Source organism: Danio rerio, chromosome 17 (assembly GCF_049306965.1).
Source record: "Danio rerio strain Tuebingen ecotype United States chromosome 17, GRCz12tu, whole genome shotgun sequence".
Lineage (NCBI taxonomy): Eukaryota > Metazoa > Chordata > Actinopteri > Cypriniformes > Danionidae > Danio > Danio rerio.
In genome coordinates, this window is record NC_133192.1 from 54,730,720 (window position 1) to 54,746,930 (window position 16,211).

Sequence of the window (16,211 nt, forward strand, 5' to 3'; positions counted from 1 at the left end):
TGTTTTAAAAGCTTTCTATATTAATTGAAATGACTCTGTCAATAAGGCTTAAAAAGATGCAATACATTTTAATATTATTCTATTTTTATATTAAAAGTTGTGTTGACACAGTTCAGTTGACACCGGCTATTTTGCCATGTCCATCATGCACTGAAAAAATGACTTTTTGATGTATTAAAATATAATAAATTTACTCTCATCATTTTTAAATTGTAATATTAAGTGTCAAAGATAACTAGAATTTTCTAAGTAAATATTTAATGTTTGCACATTTACTTGATGTAATAAATGGTTGAAAAGGTTAAAACATTAATATTCATTTACTTTTAATATTTTCTTATCGTTGTAAACCTAGTTATATTAATTAAAGTTTAATTATGGATATGTCTGTGTAGTTCTCAGCATGCTTTTACAAGGGATTGATTTAGGAGGAAAAAATTTTTTATTAAAATTATTTCTTAATTATTCTTGGTGTTTAAATTTGTGAGAGAGTTATTTGAGTTTAATAGTCATTAGATTAAAGATTAAGAAGAGTTTGTAGTACGTTTTTAAGTTTTGAGGTTACCATCTTGCAGAAGAGGACTCATGCTTTGGGTCTTGGCATTTTTTATCAGCATTAATGCTTGATGCTTCACTCAGAGCCATAGCTGTGTTAACATTACCTCTGAGATCAGTAAGCATTGTTAAAGTAAATATGCTCTTGGGTTCAATTTGTTTTAAATAAATTAAAGTGAAATAACACATTTTAAATTAGTGGAAATGTGTGTGATAATTAAATACGTTACACCAAATGTATTACTATGTAACTACTAGGATTTATTTAAATTGTTAAAAGCACTGTTCCTTTAGCTAAAACAAGAACTTGATACGAATTGATTAATTAAAATAATATTAAGACTCAAAATTAAAAATAATCAATTAACTTTCATTTAATTCAGGTTAGGTTAAACATTAAGTAAATTGTACATGATGTTGATAAGTTAATCGTACCTGGTATAATATAGTAACATTTACTTGAAATTTGTTTGAGCAAATTGTTACGAGGATTTTTTTAAAGTAAATTAAAAAGAAACAAAACATTAAACTTTACTTGGGATATGAAAAAAATCCAACGCAATTTCACAGCAATTCGTAACTTTTTGTTTAGTGGCTAAATTGTATCATTTTGTACGATCTAACTCATAAAATTTAGCATAAGCTCATCACCCAATGACGGTTGGGTTTAGGGGTGGGGCTGGGCCTCCTTTTTAAAATCTCACATTTTAATATGACTGAATTCGTACGAATAAGCCACTAAACTGACAAAACGTAAAATACTAACGTTTTCTCGTGAGATCAGGCTAAAATAAAATCATATATGTGCTTATTTTTATAAATGTATGTGCTTTTTTCCAATATTCCTCTTTTTCTAAGTAAATTCATGATTAGTTCCATACATCAGTAACCCCTCAACCCCGTTACACAAATCATTAGCTGTGTTTCCATCCAAAAATGCGAATGAACTTTATGCGCAAAACTGGATTATCGCATAAAAGTTGTGCAAATGAAGCAGCGTTTCCATCCAACAAGTCATAGTGACCAAAATTGTCCCTTCCTGATTAACTGGCGCCAAATATCAACAGTAAAAACTTCCTTTGCTGCAGCTGCATCAATCTTTCCTAAATGAATGCGCCTCAGAAGACAATCCTGACATGCAGTGAGCGCGCAGTGGCGTTTGAAGGAAAGACTACTGATGGCAACATTAGCAACCACCCATCTGTAGCAGGTGAGAAAAAAATATCATGAGCCTTTAAAGGGCACAGATTTTGACCATTTTTCAAGATTTAATATAAATCTTGTGTGTCTCCAGAATGTGTCTGTAAAGTTTTAGCTCAATTAGATTAGTTATTATACCTTTTTAAATCCAGGAAATGGGTGCTGTTTTAAAATTTTAGCTGTTTTTGTCGCCTTTGCCTTTAATGCTAATGAGTTGGTTTTCCCCGCCCACCATTCCCACATGCTTGTCACAGCCATATCCTTCACGTAGACAAACAGCTCAGTGACAGATAAGAATAAAGCAGATCTCTCTTACTACAGTAAGAACTTCACAAGGGTTATTTGATATATTTGTTTTGGAGTTAATTTAAGCCTTTCTGAAGCAATGAGTCGTTATAAAGAACGCTTGCGTGCATGTGCACACACACACATACGTGTTAGCTTTGCATGGCAAACGTGACGGTACACGTAAATATCCGCTGCTGTATAGACATCTATTATGTTAATGTGCAAAATAAAGCTGATTTAAGTCCACAACCTGGATTGAAGTGTCTTCTTTCATAATTGTATTGACGCTATGCGGCTATGGTGATTAATTACGTAGCAATTTTACTGTCTGTATTACAAACATGCACCGTTTTAAAAACGTTTTAAACTTGTAAAACTCATTCTTGGACACATTTGATGATTCTAGCGAGCTGAATTCATCTTTTATTCCCGGTTGCTTTGCGCATACCTTGTCTTGTGGATATGATTATACGCATTACTACGGAGACATGTTAATACGCGGCTGTCAATCAATTCGGTGGGTGGGGAAACTGCACTCCTACGTCAAGTTGCGGTCAGCCTGAAAATGGGAGGGATTTGGATCCTACTTTAACATCAGAACATTTAAAAAAGAGACTTATTGGGCTCTATTTTGAAGGTCCATGCGCAAAGCGCAAAACGCAGGGCGCGAATGCTTTCAGGGCGTGTCAGGACGCGTTTTTGCTAATTTAAGGACGGGAAATCTGCCTTGCGCTTCAGCGCATGGTCTAAAAGGGTTGAGTTTATTTTCTTTATGAGTTATAGGTGTGTTTTAAGAATAAACTAATCAGAGTCTCATCTCCCATTCCCTTTAAGAGTCAGCTGCGTCGCGCCAAGAGCGCATTCGCTATTTACAGGACGCAAAGTAAGTCTAAGTGGAAAAAATGAGCATTTCATAAGCAAACAGTTAACAGTTAACAGTTTTATTTTAACAGAAAACTGTTAAACAGAGCATCTACTGCGTGAGAATGAGAGATAATGGATCTACTTTTACATTCACTTTTGGATAGGGAAAGCTTTACGCACAGACATCAATTAGTCTATAAATAATTACTTTTGTTTGTTAAGCGCAAATATTCGCTTCAAAACTATTTCTAAATTCAGTTCTAATTTCCAGCAAACGAATAAATGAATATTAATTGCAAAATGTGCTCAAAAACCTAAGTTATATCCTAAAACACATGCTTTGCCCCATATGATCTAAAACCTGACAGGTGGGCAAATTTAAGCTTGTTTTTAATAAAACAAATATAAATATGGATATAATAAATAATACTGTTAATAATAATAATAACATTATACAAAAGCAAATTGTTATGAATGAACTGAAAAAGCCTCCCGAGATGAAGACATAAAAACGGTGATTTTTTCATATTTATGTAGGCTAGAAAATAATATGTTTTGTAATATTTTAATCCTTTATATTTATATTCTATATCTATTCTTATTATATCCTATATATATCCTTAATATTTAATTTTTTTCATATGTAAAGATATTTGCCTATTGCTCTCTTGTGCGTATTAAGCAGTGTGTAAGCGAGGTGCAACTCTGCGCCGGAGTTTAGACCGGGTTAGTTTTGGTCTAATGAAAAATCTATTATAGTTTCTCAAAATAGCGACGCACCAGCGGTCCGCCTCAGAACACCTTCCTTTTTAGACCAGAATGCCTATGGGCGCACAAATGAGCGCTAATGCATTTGCTATTTAAACAGCGTAGCGCAACGCCTCAAAACGACTCTTGCGCCAAGCTGAAACTACCAAAAGACCACTGCGTCACGCCTTGCGCCACACTGCGCCGGGTGTATGATAGGGCCCATTGTGTTTATATCACCCCAATATGACTGTGGACACACTACACACAGTTCTGTCCAAACAGCTTAGGTGCCCTTTAATAATTAGTTTTTTTTTAACACCTTTTTTTTGCCAATTCCCAATTTCATTTTAAAATTGCCATTTCACAGATAAACATAATACAACCATGAAAAATTTGTAAACAAGAATCGATGTTATAACACTTAATTTGTTGTTATTTAAGAGCACTTATTCATTTTAGTACATTCAGAAGTGTTTTGTTAAAATTGGTTAGTCAACTGATTTAAACAATTTCATGTTAGTAACTTTAACGAAAATAAATAAAGGTATTATCTAATATTAACAAATCAAACATCACTGTAAAGCAATTGATGGAAGCTTCCAAATCTCTGCAGGTGAAGACTCTTATATCTTATCAAGCTTTAACAGAAGTGATTCCAAAGGTGACAATGACAGAGCACCACCCAGTCTTATCTGTATCAGATGAGGATTCCTTTGCAGCCTTTGTTAAACAGAGTTAGAGAGCTGGCAAAAGGTAAAAAAGACAGGCAGCTTGCAGTCCAATCACAATTGTGGAAAAAGGGATGAGTTAGGGGATGTAGCAGGGATCAAAACGAGGAGAAAGCAAGGTTCTAGACAGGCAGCAAACAGTCAAAGGCACAATAAGAAAATAAAACAGGCAAAAATGCTTCTGTGAATTGTAGTTCGGGTAGGAGAATGTTTCTCAGAGATGGGTTGCGGCTGGAAGGGCATCCGCTGCGTAAAAACTTGCTGGATAAGTTGGCGGTTCATTCCGCTGTGGCGACCCCGGATTAATAAAGGGACTAAGCCGACAAGAAAATGAATGAATAGGAGAATGTCAAATTTCTACTGAGGGCTCCCTCTGGTTGTGCCCGGGAGGCAGAGTGGAACTCTCAATCATAAAACTGTTAGCCCCAAGGTATATTGTCAACTGTCATCTACATGTTTTTTAGACCGTTTCACTGTCGAAACTATAATTATTATAATGCTAGTGTGTTTGTGTGTGTTTGTGTGTGTGTGTGTGTGTAATGTAATGTAATATGATTCCTCTTTTTTCCCCCTTTCCTGGGATAATTATTGTTTATGAATTCCCCGTGTGTTTCATAATCATGTTAATCAATCTGAGTATTTAACTTCCTGTTCTCCATGTGACACTTGTCTTTTTCCTCACAATAGCCTCATTGTCTTCCTGTGTTTCTCCCAACAATTCCCTGATATTTGAATGTGTGTGCTTGTCTTGCGACATACAGTTGAAGTCAGAATTATTAGCCCCTCTGAATTATTAGAACCCCAGTTTATTTTTCCCCCTATTTCTGTTCAACAGAGAGTAGATTTCTTTAACACATTTTTAAACATAATAGTTTTAATAACTCATCTCTAATAACTGATTTGTTTTATCTTTGCCATGATGACAGTAAATAATATTTTACTAGATATTTTTGAAGACTCTTTTATACAGTTTAAAGTGACTTTTAAAGGCTTCACTAGGTTAATTAGGTTAACTAGGCAGGTTAGGTTTATTAGGCAAGTTATTGTATAACGATGGTTTGTTCTGTAGACTATCAAAAAAAAAAGTTAGCTTTAAGGGGCTAATAATTTTGTCCTTAAAATGGTGTTTAAAAAAATAATAACTGCTTTTATTTTAGCCGAAATAAAACAAATAAGAGTTTCTCCAGAAGAAAAAACATTATCAGACATGCTGTGAAAATGTCCTTGCTTTCTTAAATATAATATGGGAAATATAAAAAAAAGCAACAAAAATTCAAAGGGGGGCTAATAATTCTGACTTCAACTGTATATCCAATTGAAACTAGAAACAAATGTAGGGCTGTGCATGATTTTGTCTATTGAAAATTGGGTTGGACCATTGGAAAAGTGGAGTTTCTGACAAAATGAAGAACATCAACATATTATACTGGCATCACCCATACTCCTGTCACCAGTTCATCAGTCCACCACCACACAGTCATGGCACAAGACGGCCGCCTCCAGTCGGCTAACTCATAATATGGTGAGTGCCAATCAGAAGATGGTTTTATGCCCCAATTCTGTTCCTGTTGTAGTTCCTGTTCCTGAATCACCATTACCTAAGCTACAAAAATGGCTAACACCACCCGAGTTGCTAGAGCTGCTGTTACTACCAGAGCTGCCACCACCAGAGCTGCCAGATCCTCCGTTGTCACCAGAGCTAAATCCTCCTACGCTGTCAGATCCTCCCTCAATGCCAGATCCTCCAGAGCTGCCAGATCCTCCTGAGTTCCACGCATGACCAAAGCCGCCACCCGAGTCCCACGTATGGACAGAGCTGCCACCCGAGTCCCACGCATGGCCAGAGGCACCACCTGAGTCCCACCTATGGCCAGAGCCGCCACCTGAGTCCCACGTATGGCCAAAGCCACCACCTTATTCCCACGTTTGGCCTGAGCCGCCACCTGAGTCCCACGTATGGCCAAAGCCACCACCTTAGTCCCATGTATGACCAAAGCCACCACCTGAGTCCCACGTATGGCCAGAGGCACCACCTGAGTCCCACGTATGGCCAGAGCTGCCACCTGAGTCCCACCTATGGCCAAAGCCACCACCTTATTCCCACGTTTGGCCTGAGCCGCCACCTGAGTCCCACGTATGGCCAAAGCCACCACCTTAGTCCCATGTATGGCCAAAGCCACCACCTGAGTCCCACGTATGGCCACAGCCACCACCTTAGTCCCACGTATGGCCAGAGCCGCCACCTGAGTCCCATGTATGGCTAGAGCTGCCACCTGAGTCCCACGAATGGCCGCCAGAGCCGTGTGCTTCCTAGAGCCGTGCGACTTCTCAGTGCCTCCTGAACCAAAGGCTCCTGACCCACTGAGGTTAAATGAACTGCCAGTGCCTCCTGGCCCACTGGGGTTATATGAACTGCCGGTGTTATATTTTTCCTGAGGCAATTTAAACCAAAATACACGATGACACTCTATCAAACATATCTACAATCTTTGTTTAAACAAACAAAAATATTGAAAATTATTAACTTGGTAATTTTTGAAATCAATATTTTATTTGTATTCAATTTTCAATTTTTATTCCTAATATCGTGATACATATCGTATCGTCAACATTATATTGTGATACACACTGTGTCGTGAGCCAGGGGCGCCTGCAGGACTTTATTCCAAGGTATGCACAAATCCATCACAGCCTGCCCCCTTCCGATGGCTAATATTTCAGTTTTCAAACATTAAATAACGAATGCATCAAGTAAAATAAAATGAATATTTTTTAATAATTTAGCAAAATTCTGCTCTTTTTATCTTTGTATTTTTATCATTTTATTTTTGATATTTTCAATATTTTATTGTCTTCATAATTAAAGCTATAGACAAATTCCTGCATGACATTTTAGAAAATATTTTGCGTAGCTACCCAGTATGTATTGAAGATCACAGAGAACAAAAAATAAATATATAAATAAACATGTTACATGGCCCCATAAATGTCCAACTTATATTTAACTGAAACATAAAAAAAATTGTGAAAACTGCTCATTTTATTTTTATAAAACATTTTTTTTTGTAAAAACAATAGAGACATTTAAGAATCCGTATTTATTTTATTTGTTCATTAATTTGACTTGTTTATTGGTGCATATGTAGTCTACAAGTTAACTCAATTTTACAACAGTAGGCCTACCTTGGACAGCTACAAGCTGTCTGGCTTGACTGAATGCAATTATTTCCTCGCTGTTCAAAGAGTCTGCAAGTTCGTGTTTCATGGATATATTTAGGATGTTGTGGATTGTAGATATCGATGATGTTAAGCGTGTCTTTATTCGATGCACAGTATTATTTTAAGGTTTTAGACGACGGGTTAGTAATTTTTATTACACATGGTTATCGAAGTCAATGATATAATAACTTTCAATAAACAAAATAGGCTATGCTTGTAAGAGTGTGGTGGGCCAGTGATTCTCTGCCAGAAACTGCTCTATGGTTTTAAAACCCTTTTCAAAACTGTATGGTTTAGACCTGTATAATTTATATATATATATATATATATATATATATATATATATATATATATATATATATATATATATATATTAAATTCAATTGTGGATGTTTGATAACCAGTGTGCTTCCGCTGAGCCAGCTGTGGTAGCTTGGCAACAGAGCCGCGATGTCAACACAGAGAATCTTTCAGCTCAGTTCAGCACGTACGGTTGTCTTTGTGCATGGAATTCCAGGCGGAAAACGGATTGTAATCGTGACACGCCGTTCCAGGGTCAGTAGAGAAACAACCGTAACCTTACCGAAGTGTTCTTAAAACAATTTGGCACGATAGTGGAAAAGCAGGCAGCTGTAGTGTATACTGTTTAATAATCAATTTAAATGATGTGACAAGTAAATAAATTAAAAGCGGCAATAATTCCCGCCCTCTCATGGTAGGTATGCACAGTGCGTACAGCCGTACGGCAGCAGGTAGAGATCTGCGCGGGACTAAATTTTGAATCCCGCTCCCGCCTGCCAGGTTTTAGTCCGAACCCGACCGCTCCCGCTTATATTAAAGCATCCCGCTGCCCGACCCGCCTCGTTTTCCACCCGCTGCGCCCAATCCCGCTAAAGAGCGGGGGGAGAACAAAACCGAAAACCACCCAGCTATACAGAGTCCAGACAGCCTATAACAAGCTTTCTGTATAAACACACACACACAAAGCTCTCTCTCTCTCATTCGTGTGCGCGCACTAACACACACACACATAAGCACCAAGCACACTCACAGGCAAAGCTCTCTCTATCTCTCATTTGCGCGCGCACTAACACACACACACACATAAGCACCAAGCACACACACAGGCAAAGCTCTCTCTCATTCTCGCACACACACACACACACCTCATTCACGCGTGCACACACATACACACATACAAACACAGCAACAAACGAGCTAAACACAGAATCGCGCTACTTCATTTACACATACGTACGCGTGCTCGCTCGGGAGTCGGGAGCGATATTGCTAGACAGCCCGTTACCGACCGCTCCTGCACTTTATTCGGAAATGCAGACCTCTAGCAGCAGGCGCCACTGTCGTGAGCAAAGGGTATTGTTACACCCCTAGTATTAATAAATCATTTCTAATAACTTATTTATTTTTTCTTTGCCATGAGGACTATACATTTTATTTCACTAGTTATTTTGAAAATTACTAGTATTCAGCTTAAAGTGCCATTTCAAGACTTAACTTAGGTAATTAGGTTAACAAGGCAAGTTATCGGATAACAGTGATTTGTTCTGTAGATAATAACAAAAAAAAATCTATAGACATTTTTAAAACTACATTTATTCTAACCAAAAAAATATGACATTAGTGTCAAAGTTTACTTGCTCTAAAACATCACTTAGCAAATATATATTTAAAATAATAATAATAAATAAAAATCACAAGAGGGCTAATCACTTTGCCCTAAACTGTACATTATATCTTATATAAAACTGTGTAAAACCTAGCTGTGGCGATAAGTTACGAACTTTGAACCCTGACTAACAAAAGCTGCAAGTCTCCAGCAGTTGGCACGCAAAACAAACTCACACAACAGTGATAGAATACATGCAGTTGTGTATATATTTGAAAACGTTACATTCCTAAGTGCAGTAACAATATTATGGCAATTTGAACATTGCAATAAAACAGTAGTCATAGTCATCAGTGTTTTTAAACAGTACTTTGTTTGTTGCGTGTAAGTAAAGTTAATGATTTTGCATCTTGAAAGTGCTCCCACACTGTACATTTGCAGCATTTATAAAGCATCTGTGCTGCATTAAGCCACTAGAGGTTTACATTTATTGTATCATTTAACATATTGGAAAGTACTCAAAACTTACCTCAATGTGTTTCTTTAAATTAGATGTAGATTGCTCTTCTAGCACTCTGAATTATGAACGACGACGTCACCAGCCCCCTAGCTGACATGCTCCAAATTTATCAAAAAAAACTCTCATTCGTTTGTGCTCCATTTGTGCTGGTTTTCAGAAGAACTTTGCGTATGTGCAACCACAAAATGTTTATTTGGGCACCAATAAAAATAGAAGAGACTGTAATGCACAATACATATCTAATACAAGACACTTTAAAATCTATTCTAAGGGTGTTTTCACACCTGCCTTATTTAGTTCGATTGAATCGCACCAGAGTTCGTTTCCCCTTTTGGTACGGTTCGTTTGGGCAGGTGAGAATGCAGCAATCGTACTCGAGTGCGCACCAAAAGCGGACCAAATAAGCGTACTGAGACCTGCTTGAAGAGGTGGTCTCGGTACGCTTTCAAACGAACCCTGGAGCGGTTCGTTTGTGGTGAGAATATGATCCGTACTAAAACAGGTCCAACCGCAAAAAGTACTGCGCCTTTTTGATCAATTCAGCTGCCGTAGGCTGATGCCCTGTGCATTATGGGATATGGAGGAAAAATATTTGTTGACAGCACTTTACCAACAGAGAGAGAGAGAGAGGGGAAAACATTACTTGATGGATCGTTGATAATATTTCCACAAGATGACCATGTCGCAGTGTAGCTAAATTAATTCACGCCTCTTCCTAAAGTGACGAGTGATGCATTAAACATTGTTTTCCAGCCGCGGCCACGCTTCATTCTCGAAATGTATAGTTTGTCTAAAGCAGGCATGCAATCAGTCAGCGCAGTCGTCCCTCCAATAATAAAAAGCGACATTTTGTGTCTGCCGGTTTTGTTTACCTGCGGGAGTTCATTGGCATTTTCCCGCACATGAATTCTGACCAATCAATAAGCAGTTTAGGAAATATGTTCAACAACATCTGGCCAATGAGAGATGTGGATTTTGTCAGATGACTGCATTTTGGGTTGTTTCAACTGGTTCGGACCAAAGCCAGCAGTGTGGTGTGAAAACGACCCAATGACGGTAGAAGATGCAACAATGTATCATTTATTACCCTTGGTGCGGACCAAATGAAGTGAACTACAGATGTGAAAGCACCCTAAAGTCTCAGGGTGCTTTCACACTAGCACTTTTGGTCCGCACCCGGGTTCGTTTGACGTCATAGTATGGTACATTTAGCTAGTGTGAACGCATCTTGTGAACTCGGGTGCGCACCCGTGAACGGTACCCGAGTCCGCCTGAAAGAGGTGGTCATGGGTACGGTTTATGCAAACTCTGGTACGGTTCAAATAACGGAAGTAAACCGCCAACTGTACAAAAACTATTACTTTCATAATGTTCGTACATTTGTGTGTTACGTTTCGTAACTTGATGACAAGCACGACTGAGCCACGCCAAACAGTGATACTCAGGGTGCTTTTACACTAGCACTTTTGGTCCGCTCCAGAGTTCGTTTGACGTCATAGTACGGTACGTTTAGCTAGTGTGAATGCATCTTCTGAACCCGGGTGCGGACCCGTGAACCGTACCCGAGTCCGCCTGAAAGAGGTGGTCTGGGGTACGGTTCATGCGAACCCTGGTACGGTTCACTTCAGATGTGAATGCAATCGTACCAATTAACTGAAGTGAACCATAGTGAACTGCCAACTGTACAACAAACTATCGTTTTCATACCAATCGTTTGTTCGTGTGTGTGTCTTGTTACGTACCTTGGTGACACGCTGAGCTGAGCCAGGGCAAACACAGTGATGTCTGCTTGTCTCCTCCAAAAACAGCTTCTGTAGACACTGTGTGATGTTTTGAATGTCAATAATATTTTTGCAGCAGATGGATGTGGGTAGCTTTCTGTATGTCCAAAACTAAAAGATTCAGTAAAAGCAAATCGACCGGGATGTGCGGTAGTCTTTCCATGTTGGCTTTGTTTTCGTGACTTTACACCTACAGTAGCAACAATAACGTAACGTTCAGTCGTGTGTGTGTGTGTGTGTGTGTGTGTGTGTGTGTGTGTGTCACGTATTGTACTTTGGTGACAAGCGGAACTGAGCCAGGGCAAGCACTTTAATAATTTCTGCTGGTCTCCTTCAAAAACAGCTTCTGCAGACACTGTGTGATGTTCTGAGTGTTTATAACAATTCTGCGGCAGATGAGACACTTTCTGTATGTCCAAAACCAAAAGATTCAGTATAAGCAGAATGACCGCGATGTGCGGAAGTTTCCAGTTTTAAAATTTATGTTTGAGAGATATTGTCACATAACCAGCGATCGCTCTCCAGAGATCGCTGGTTCCCACACAATAACTATGGACTACACTTCCGCCTTCTCCTGGACTACATATTCATACATGCTCTCCGGTCACACTCACACATGCTCACTCATCTAGACTGATTACATTCTCACCACCTGAGCCTTGTCAGAGACTGATTGCATTCACTACATAAGCCACTCATTCACCCTTTCAGTGGGCCGAGTCTTGTTTATCCTGTGATAACACTACAACGCGGTTTCCCTGTCTTGGTTTCCCGTGTTTATACCTTAGTCTTGTATTCCTGTTCTCCCTGTTTGCCGCCTGCCTTTTGACCTATTGCCTGTTATACGACTACGATTCTGGACTGATTGTTTATACCCGTTTGCACCCGATTTGACCATTGCTTGCCTGACACGAATAAACCTGCATTGTGGATCTTACCTTCTGTTGTGAGTGTCATCCCCCGCCTTAACAGATATATCATCAGGACCAAAGATCTTAAAGGAGTGGCTTTTCCTCTTCCAGGAAACTGAAAAGAGGTTTTATCTCAGGGAGCTAACATGCATTGAGATTGATGCCACCTTTGAAGAGCCCTGCTGAAAATACCAGCTTAAACCAGCCTAGGCTGGTTGGCTGGTTTTAGCTGGTCGACCTGGCTGGTTTTAGAGGGGTTTTGGCCATTTCCAGGCTGGTTTCCAGCCATTTCCAGCCTTGTCTTAGCTGGTCAGGCTGGGAGATGACCAGCTAAAACCACCTTGACCAGCTTAGCCAGGCTGGGTGCCCAGCCAAAACCAGCTTTGTCCAGCTTAATCCAGGCTGGTCAAGCTGGTTTTAGCTGGATTTAGCTGGTCATCTTCCAGCCTGACCAGCTAAGACCAGACTGAAAATGGCTGGAATCCAGACTGGAAATGGCCAAAACCCCTGTAAAACCAGCCTGTTCGACCAGCTAAAACCAGCCAACCAGCCTAGGCTGGTTTAGGCTGGATTTTTCAGCAGGGAGTCCACAGCTACCAAGTTCCAAAGTATCTTGTGGTACTTTCAATTTGTTCAGACTGATCCATCAAGCATTATTCTGAGCCAAACTATGGAGGGTTGTGATAAAATTTGTGCCAATGTTCTGATGCTTATAGCCCATTTTAAAGAACAGCAAGACAAGATGTTTGTACCTTTGCAATCACCACTGGCCAGATTGCTTACCTCAACTTCGCTGTGGTTTGATCTTTTCAAACCCAAGCACCACTATCTTCTCCATTACGCCTCACCGATCCTCAAACTTGGCCCTTTTATACAGCTATGGACAATGATGTTTGTCACACCTACTTCAAGAAGTGTGTGAGGAGGACACACAGCCAATTCATCAGTGTTAAATTTCGAACGTTGAGGTAATTCAGAGTAAAATGTTAAATTCTAGAGTTAGACAAAGCTAAAATAACCCTCTCAGTGTTGGCAGCAGATTTGCCTCCTGGTCGTACAGAGTTACTCAAAAAAGTTTAAGTCCAGTTTGAAAAATTTCAAAAACTTAACCAAGACCCTTGCAATGAAACACCAGATAGCTGTCGCATACTATTGGGAGTCGCTCTTTACAAAAGGCATTGAATCTGGGCCTTTTAAGTCGAAGAAACTGACCGATGTTGACAATGGTAATTTAATTGCAGAACATTTTCAGATTAATATGTTAAGTGAAGTAAATATCACAAGTTGGATTAAACATGAAGACATTGAGTTTCACACAGGTCTTGTTGTTTGCACATATGTTGTTAAAGAATTGCCAGTGTTGTTTGTATATTTCTGAGGATGGAAGTTTATTTTTTTGGAAATGGAGACTGCATTTGTGTAACATTTACATGCATTTGAAGTTACTAAAAACATGCATAACGCTTCAGTTGTTATGCCTCATGACTTGAGATTCTTTGATATCCAAATGGCTTATGGTGCTGATGTTGTACCAGACTGCTGCATTGCATCATTGTTTAATGTTTTGTTTGGAGATTTTTTTGTACAAGATCATTGTATAGAGCGTTTCAAGTGCCATGTAAAACCCTGTTACAGAAAAAATAAAATGTATTCACATGAGAGGTGAACTGAAATGGTACATTGTAATTATAGAATTCACGGCAGGGGATAATGTAAGTACAAATGTAAAATATTTCAAATGAACACTGGTGCAGTGTTGAAAATTTGACCTAAGAGTGTTAACACAACACCTGAGTGGTGTTCATATGATCTTTTGTGGTGTTAATATTTAACACTATAAGAGTTTTCTAATTAACACTCTCTGAGTGTTGATTATGTTAACCTTTTCAAAAATGTTATTCCAATGCTTTTATAGTGGTGGTGGACTAAATAAACTCTGAGGAAGTGTTAATTTTAACTCTTAGGTAGTTAAATCTATCTAAAATTTGCAGTGCACAGAACTTTAAGAATGTATGCTAGTCTCTCGCAATCCAACACCAACTCCTCCAAGCAACCCTTAGCTCAAACTCCTTTTTTCCACCAGTGCTGAGGGCGACAAACACAACTCCATAGCATGCTCAGCTGTATAGAGATGCAGTGTGTAATGCATACATGGTTACAGAACCGCATTCTTTATGCAGCGAGGTAAACTTCAAAGGAACCCTTTTTAAAAATGGATATTTTCTCTGCCTAAACGTGAAGGCGATGAGCTTGTTTTGATCAAGCAAGACAATGAGGCGTGCCTTTTGGTGACAGCAAACAGTTCAGACTTTATGAAGTCCAACTAGCAGATGAGGATATGCACTGCATACATGCAGAATACTGACTAGATTTCCACCCGTTGCCTTTCTACAACCCGGGCAGACAAATTGATATCTTTTAAGCACAGTTTTGTTGACTAGGGTTGATGTTTGTTGTTATTTTTTGTTACCAGTCCGATATACACTAACCAATAACCTAATTTTATGACTCTTTTGCAGTCATGGATGAATGGGTGAGCAACCTAATAGAACTATATTCAGCCAAGAGGATCTTATGAAGTGAGTGGTGGAGGTGATCAAAGACCTTGGAGTTGGTTCTGCTGAGGACCTGAAATATGCGGTGGCAGATGACCTTGCAGGAGTCCTAAGGCCAGATGAAACCAGGAAAGTTATTGCCCATTTTAAATGTAAGTAAGTTAAAAATCCATGACCAGCAGTTTCCTATGTTGTACAAAATGTCTAAGCGGCAAGTGTGACACATTTTAGAGACTTAGAAAATGCAAGAATTCATGTCGCTTACTCATTCCACTTGATCCATGTAGTAAAAATTCTCAGGCATATCAACTTATGATTGCAACAAAACTATAAATTTCTCAAGCCACTTTTTTATGTGAATTCTATTTCCTAATAACAATGCTTCGGTGTTTTTCGGTTCATCCTCGGCTATTGGAATGTTGAATGATTCCTCATCACAAGCTACAACCCTTGAGGAGTCAAGCACTGGAATGATTCATTCATTACTGACTGAAAAATTGACTTGAATGCATGAGACGCTGAACAGCACACCCACAAGCAGCTCAACTTTTGTCATATCCAGAAGATATGCCGAGTCAAGCCTTACCCATTGTGCCAAGTCAAGCATCAGATTCTACATCAGAAAGTAGAAGCTCCCCTTTGGCCAGGGGAAATAATAGTTGTCATAACAGTTTTGATATACCCTGGAGTAAACTGCCCTCAAGTACCAGAGAGGCACTGGATAATGAGTATAGGAAAGAGGCACATTGCAGAAATAACAAGGCAAATAGTAATTCGCTACCTAAAATCATTTCGAGATGAGACTTAGGGCCAGGTTTTTAGCACCGGATATGCAAAACAGCTAAGGTCTCGTGTGGTTAACTTCAGAAGACTTCAAGCTCCTCCTGTCAAGAGAAGGTTTTCTGAAAGTGGCAGCCCTGAGAGTGTGACTTAAGGGCATAAAGATGCATATGGCTGTATTAACCCTAACCCAGAGCTTCCTACTGGTGAAACAAATCAGTTGCAGGAGCAAAAACAAAAAAAGAGCTAATGAAGATGTTAAAAAAAGATAATGACACAGAATATTGAAACATAGATTTTGTAGACTTTCCCTTTACAGAGAAGAGATGTATTATCAGGACTGAATGACACTAAAGAGATCTTTAAGGAGTGGCCTTTTCTCTTCTAGCAAACTGGAATGTGGTTTCATTTGAGGGAGCAAACAGGCATCGAG

General features: G+C 39.0%; 1 long non-coding RNA gene across 1 annotated transcript in view; it reads left to right on the plus strand.

Moving 5' to 3' along the window:
- Positions 1–16,008, plus strand: part of LOC141378404 (uncharacterized) — a 154,777-nt gene extending 138,769 nt beyond the window's left edge. Inside the window, exon 4 of the long non-coding RNA XR_012392969.1 lies at positions 14,963–16,008. This is a non-coding gene — a long non-coding RNA (uncharacterized lncRNA). The remainder of the gene's footprint in view (positions 1–14,962) is intronic.
- Positions 16,009–16,211: the final 203 nt, after the last annotated feature.